Source organism: Lissotriton helveticus, chromosome 12 (assembly GCF_964261635.1).
Source record: "Lissotriton helveticus chromosome 12, aLisHel1.1, whole genome shotgun sequence".
NCBI classification, from domain to species: domain Eukaryota; kingdom Metazoa; phylum Chordata; class Amphibia; order Caudata; family Salamandridae; genus Lissotriton; species Lissotriton helveticus.
In genome coordinates, this window is record NC_136073.1 from 50843992 (window position 1) to 50849991 (window position 6000).

The 6000-nt window shown below is 37.1% G+C and overlaps 1 protein-coding gene across 1 annotated transcript in view; it reads left to right on the forward strand.

The window, feature by feature from the left end:
* The window catches only part of LOC144798741 (monocarboxylate transporter 13-like), a 148971-nt gene extending 145275 nt beyond the window's left edge, over positions 1–3696 (forward strand). Inside the window, exon 5 of the mRNA XM_078669763.1 lies at positions 3470–3696. The gene's annotated coding sequence lies outside the window, so the exon portion shown is untranslated. The remainder of the gene's footprint in view (positions 1–3469) is intronic.
* Positions 3697–6000: the final 2304 nt, after the last annotated feature.

Sequence of the window (6000 nt, forward strand, 5' to 3'; positions counted from 1 at the left end):
CAGTCCACCCCAACAAAACCCCTGTTGCTAGATCTTGGTTGCAGACCGATCGACGAGATGGCCCAGTATCGTCTGGTGGCCTTTTGGCGCCGCCTCTGGACCACTCCCGAGCTTGGTCTGTTTACCCGAGAGTTGGAGGAGGTAAAACTCATGTGGGGGGTGCACAAAGTACATTGGTTCAGGGTAGTCAAAAATGTTTTGAACACGATGGGTCTCCCGGAGCTTTGGTCCAACCCAGGGGGGGCCACTTTTCCATCCAAACTTGAGTTTAAGGCGCTCTTCTGGGCTTGGAAAAAATCTATTCTTGTAACCCAATCCTTGGACGTAAATCTAACTGGCTCATTCCTAGTGTATAAAGTCATTCCCTCATTAGAGCAGTATTGGGATTTAATCACAAGTGTATTAGATCGTAAACTATACCATCAGTTTCGAATTGGCACCCTGCCCATTAACTCTTTTACAGCAAAATGGGACACGACTACAGGAAACAAATGCCACTGGTGTCCAGACCAGGAAGAGAGTGTTGGCCACTTCTTCTTTGGTTGTCCTGTCTATCGAGCCCCGAGAAGTAAGTGGTTAAGACCGATATGCTTGACCCTGAATTGTGGCGGCTATCGAGATGCACTCTTCAAACTTCGTGTCATTAGATCAGAAGCTGTAGTGGTTTGTGTTGCCAAATTTTTGAGATGGGCCTGGTTGATCCGATCCAAGAAATTGGGCATCCCTGCATGTTGAACGTTCTTATCCAGTTATATATAGTGCTCTGTGGTCGTTAGTGGTATCATTTTATGTGCATGTTATTTGGGTCCCATATGTTTCAATGTACACATGTGTAAAGCATCTTATTGTTTTTAGGAAAAACTTGTGTATATTATCATTCTGTTTGACTGCTTTTCTTATATATTGTGTATGATTGTACATTGTCTTTTATGAATCTTTTATTCGAAATAAAGACTTATTGACCTTGACTAGGTCAACAGGAGGACTCAAGGTCTGGCTTTTCGACTAAGCCTTGCAACCCAGTGCATGGATACCCTCCTGGGTGATTAGCTGGGCTTCACAAAAACTGATTGATTGAGTGATTATGACAGTTTCATGTGCATTTCTATAGATTGATGAAACAAGAAAATAAATCTTTACTTTACAGTGCTACTAGTACTATGATCCCTTGCCTTGATCTGGCTGAGCATCTTTTGTTAATAAGGTAGACACACCCAGTAATACTTACTATCTGGGATCCCTCGCTGGAAGGGGAGGAGCAGTTCTCTCCCTGGCTCTCAGTTGACAAATGCATGAAATCTAGAGAATGAGAGTTTGTATGCTCACAATCCTCATGGGGATTAGTCACTCATATATCAGCAAAATGAACTTCTGTGATGTCCGGTTAGCAGCGCTGCTAAAGTGCATTCGTTTTGGAAGAATCAAAGTAACTTTTTCGTAAGTTTGATTTTGATTTCTGTTTAAGTACGAGGAAACTATATTTGTCTTGCTTGGCAGTGAACACTGTTTAATGCATTCTGTTTCAAACGTTAAAGACTTTTTCCAACAATGAACTCTCTCTGAGAAAAATAAGGCCCACTGTTTTATCAAGAATCTTGAGGAAAGTGCATTTATCTTCCTGTTAATTGCATTCTGGTTCAAAAGTTATAACTCTTCTGAGAAAATTAAGGCTCACTTTCTTTATCAATGAGCTCCAGGAAAGTGCATTTGTCTTGCTTTGGAGTGAGCACTGTTAACTGTATTCTCTTTCAAAAGTTAAAACACTTTCATCAACAATTAACTCTTACTAGGAAAATAAGCCTCACTTTGTTCACTGCGTTCTGTTCCAAAGGTTAAAAGAATTTTACCAACAATTGACTCTTCAGACATAAATAAGGCTCACTTTGTGTTTTAAGAAGCTCCAGGAAGTGCAAGCATTGCTTACAAAGATGAGCTTCATCAGTAACACATTTCCTTTGGCAAATACAAACTTGGGGGCATATTAGCAAGAACCTCGTTAACATGATCGCAGTTAAAACGGCGATAATGGGCTTGCTAATATGCTTTAAAGAATTCCAATAGAAGCCCAGGTTAGATGTCCTTCACATCTAACCTGGGCTTCTATTGGAATTCTCCAGGGCATATTATCAAGCCCATTATCGCGGTTTTAGCAGGTTCTAAGTATCATTGACATAGCTTCCAAATTAACAAGTGCTCAGGAAAGCTTGATTCAGGTGAACTATAACAGTATTAATAACGCATCAAGTGCAGAGGATAGCGCAGTCATTTAGAGACTCACAGGCACAATTAATAAACAAGTGCTGATGTAAGTGCAGTCGCGTGAAGAATCTAAAGCAAAACAAACTGATAACGCTGAAGAAAGCGCACTTAATTTTGAAAAGACATTCACCAGATTTAGTCATAGCTAAAAAAATGCAAGCTATGCGTTATTTTGTTCAACGAGGAGCCGAGTGATCCCATAAATGTATGTATTTCAGAACTCTTCATTTTGAAAAATGAAAGGTAATACATAGTGGTGGGGGGGGAGTCCTGGTGCTTATATAAAGGAGCCACCGCTGATGTTTTAGTTTGTAGAGTGCTTAGGAGCATCAGGTTAAGGAGGCTGCCTTGATCAAGATATCAAACCTAGTGGGATTTCAATTTGGTACTGACCTTATTTTCTACATGGCCAGGTAAATAGATTTTTGGATTCAAAAAGACTTACTATTAAACAAACGTCCTATTGGGTCTAATTTCTTGTCGTAGAGTTTCAGATGTTAAGACACTCGAGTAACATCCTCTATGATCCCGTTGGGGTAACTTTTGATATTACTAAAAGAGCAAAGATTTAATCAGATTCCATCTTTTTCGAAGATATCACTTGTGCAAAAACTTGTCTGTAATGAATTGAATTAAGAACTATGATTCCCTTATGATGGTGTTAAACAATTACTGATTTTGTTTGTCAAACCCTGTCAAGCAGTTATGACAGCAACTATTACAGTGTGGGTGAAATGTAGTATGCAGCAGGCTGGTGTAAATTTACTAAAATATCATACTCATTCTTTGAGAGGTGCTATGGCTAGTCAAGCCTTTTGGAAAGGTGGAAAATTGGAGGACATTAAAAGAGCAGCTGATTGGTCTAATGCTTCCACATTTGCAAAACATTATCGTAAACCTAATGAACAGGGCTACTAACATGTATAAAGGTAGCCTCCATTCTTGTAATGAAATAGTGATTCTTCTAATTAAATGCCAAGATAATCAGAATTTCTTTAAAGAAACAGAGGCTAACATTTAAAACCCTCCCATACCAGTTGGTGGGATTGACTTTGTAACATAAAATTTTAAAAAAACAAATAAAAATGAACTAAGAGTAAAGTATATATAGATTCGAATAAGGAATGTAGTGTGTAATGTGATGATTATTTATATATTTCCTTTTTCAAGTCTTTTGAATCAAATCTCTAACAGTTCCTTTCCTTTTCAGGTAATAGCCAGTAATTCAGTTTCTGTAAAGTGTCTCATAATGGCTGTTTTCTACTTCTCATCTATCCAAGGAGAGGAGAGCAAGCTTGGGAGAACAAGTCGCTAATTCTAAAGAGGAGGATCATTCTGTGCATTGGACATTTATATGTTTTGAATGTTCTATTCTAGATTACCTTTGGTTTTATGATGTAATGTTCTTTCAAGTGCTTCGTGGAGTGGCATTAAAGGATTAATTCATAATGTTAGCATCAGTGTCTTTAATGAAATTTAAATTCTCTTGTCATTAAATTTGGAGAATCGTTATTTCAGTCAAGTTTAGTAAAGCATTGTAAAATAGAGTTCCGCAAAGAACAATGTTTTCATTTTTGAGCAGGAATGTTAACAAAATTAAGCACTCATTGTTATTCAATCAACATCATCTTTTATGCACATACTCATAAATACATAGTCTAAGGGGTCCAATAGGATGGCGGGCGGACTTTGTCCGCCGGCCACCCTAACGGAGATCGGGACCGCCTGCCTAAAGGTCGGGGGTCCTGACATTGGCATTAGGATGCACCTGCCACAGTGGCGGGCGCATTCCTCAAGTTAACATTGTGGCGGGCGGTGCTCACTGCACCGCCCACCACAATGTTAAAAACAAATGCACGCATTTGTATAATCGAAGCGGCAGGCACCGCGCGGTGCCTGCCGCTGTGATTATGCAAATGCAGGGGGGTACCACAGGTACCCCCCGTGTGCCACCCCCCTTTGGCCGTCACTCTGGGGGCCCACAGGGGCCCCCCAGAGTGAACACCGCATGCAATGCCGCCACGGAAAAGCATTGCAAAATGCCCATTGTAATATGGCTGGCTGTGTCTCATACACACCGCCACCATATTCAACATTTTCCGCCCCGGTCGCCGTGAGGCCTCCATAGGTCAAACAATGACAGTGAAGTCCATCAAAGAGAGTGGTTGATGGCCACTTATGCATGTCGAAAACATCCACAGAGTGAGAGATTACTGAATATGTAAGGAGTGTGTGAAGTATTAAAGGGAGGAGGAAGGGTAGAGGAATGCATAAGTAATCAGGGTGTTCCTTTAATTACAGTGTGTTTGGACTTTACAAGTCATCTGAAGAGCTTCCCAGAAAGCCAAAGGTTTCCTATGGTGTTAGTAGACTTGTACATGAAGTGGCTGGAGGCTGACCTTTAAGTGAAATCACTACTAAATGTATTGTATGAGTTTTGAGAAAAGTAATATGGAGAAGACAGCACCATTGTGTGTGGTTACAGGGATCACTGACATAATATCATTGCATAAAATGTCAAAACAAAAATATCAGATAATATTGTTAACAAAAATATCACCTTTCTATGCTTAACTAACAAAACTACAAATATCAATAACACAAATATTGTTCTTAAAACTATTGATTTTTACTGATATTACAAAGGCAAATATCGGAAAAAATATTATTACCTACAAATAAACAAATAATATCTCAAAGATATTGATTTACAGAATATCAACTACAATAATATCACATAAATAATTACAATATTATTTATAAATATTTTTTTAAACACTTTTTATGTAAATTAATTATTTTTTAAATAAACATAAAATATTTTATAGACATGTTTAAATTTAAAAAAACATACTACATCGCCAACGTATTTACAATTCACCTCCAAAAATATATAGCATCATAACAAGAAACATATTGCCGTTAACTACAAACATTTATAAAACAACGTAAATATTAATAAACTATATATATTTATATATATAAATAAAATGATATTCAAAACTATCAAAATTTTGAAATAAAACCTAAATTATCGTTTAACATAGAAGGACATAACTGATCATAAAAATAAAAATAAAACTAAACTTACGAATAAAATCAAACTGTAAATAACTTTAACCAATAAGCTCAGACAAGCAATTAAATCCACAATATAAAAGGCACACCTATTTAGTCAAATAATATTTCTAAAACAACAACCAATGCTAGATGAGGAAACGTCTAATCAGGCCTTTACAGGAGTATTACGCACATCTGAACAACTACCTAGCCAAGTAAGTCAAACCTGTACTTAAACTAAAACTTACTTCTTACTAAACCTAAAAATCTAAAATAGCAAATAATTAACAAAACACTCTCCAACTTCTACCTCTTTACATGTAATTCCTGAAAGAAAACACTACAACTTCAAACAGTGATAAGCTATCAGAAAAAACTAACATTTCAAACCAGCAAAAAGATATACCAAAGTAAGTATACAAAAGGTTCTAAGATATATGAACTCACCCTAATGGCGAGCCTCAAATTCTACAAACTACCAACAAATAAACGTTTAAAATTAAATGAATCCTTTTTTTAAATTCCAACAGAAAAGGAAGCACATGCTCAACATTACAACACCCTCAATGAAAAAGCTGCAAAACAGTGTAAAATATCTAAAAAGAACATACCTGTAAGCATAAAAAAATAAAAGTAGTTGCATAGTTTTATATGTATATAGCAAACGTATAAACGTACATT